The sequence below is a fragment of the Apis dorsata genome, unplaced genomic scaffold (assembly GCF_000469605.1).
Source record: "Apis dorsata unplaced genomic scaffold, Apis dorsata 1.3 scaffold_352, whole genome shotgun sequence".
Taxonomy (NCBI): domain Eukaryota; kingdom Metazoa; phylum Arthropoda; class Insecta; order Hymenoptera; family Apidae; genus Apis; species Apis dorsata.
In genome coordinates, this window is record NW_006263618.1 from 31,816 (window position 1) to 32,179 (window position 364).

General features: G+C 48.1%; 1 protein-coding gene across 1 annotated transcript in view; it reads right to left on the bottom strand.

The window, feature by feature from the left end:
- The window catches only part of LOC102671275 (nuclear hormone receptor E75), a 16,256-nt gene that overhangs the window by 1,040 nt on the left and 14,852 nt on the right, over nt 1–364 (bottom strand). The window lies entirely within an intron of this gene.

The window sequence follows — 364 nt, forward strand, 5'->3', positions numbered from 1 at the left end:
CTCGGGAGGGGAACGACGTGGCGCGCGACACACCAACTTTTTTTTATTACACATCACCAACCAACCTGTCGTTGATTTACCAATTTCTTTTTCTTTCCTTTTCTTTCTTTCCCTCTTCTCCTCTCGCGATCAACACGCCGCCGCGACGAAAAACACACCATTTCATTCGTTGATCGCCGCGCTCAGCCGATACAATTTATAGGTGGGTTCTCTCCTCCTTGTTGCGTTGAAGCGCGTTGCCGTCGTCGCGCTCTGTCGTCCAGGATCGTGCGGGGTGTTATACGGAATATACAACGAACCGATCATCGTCATCATCATCATCATCATCATCATCATCATCATCATCATCATCATCATCATCATC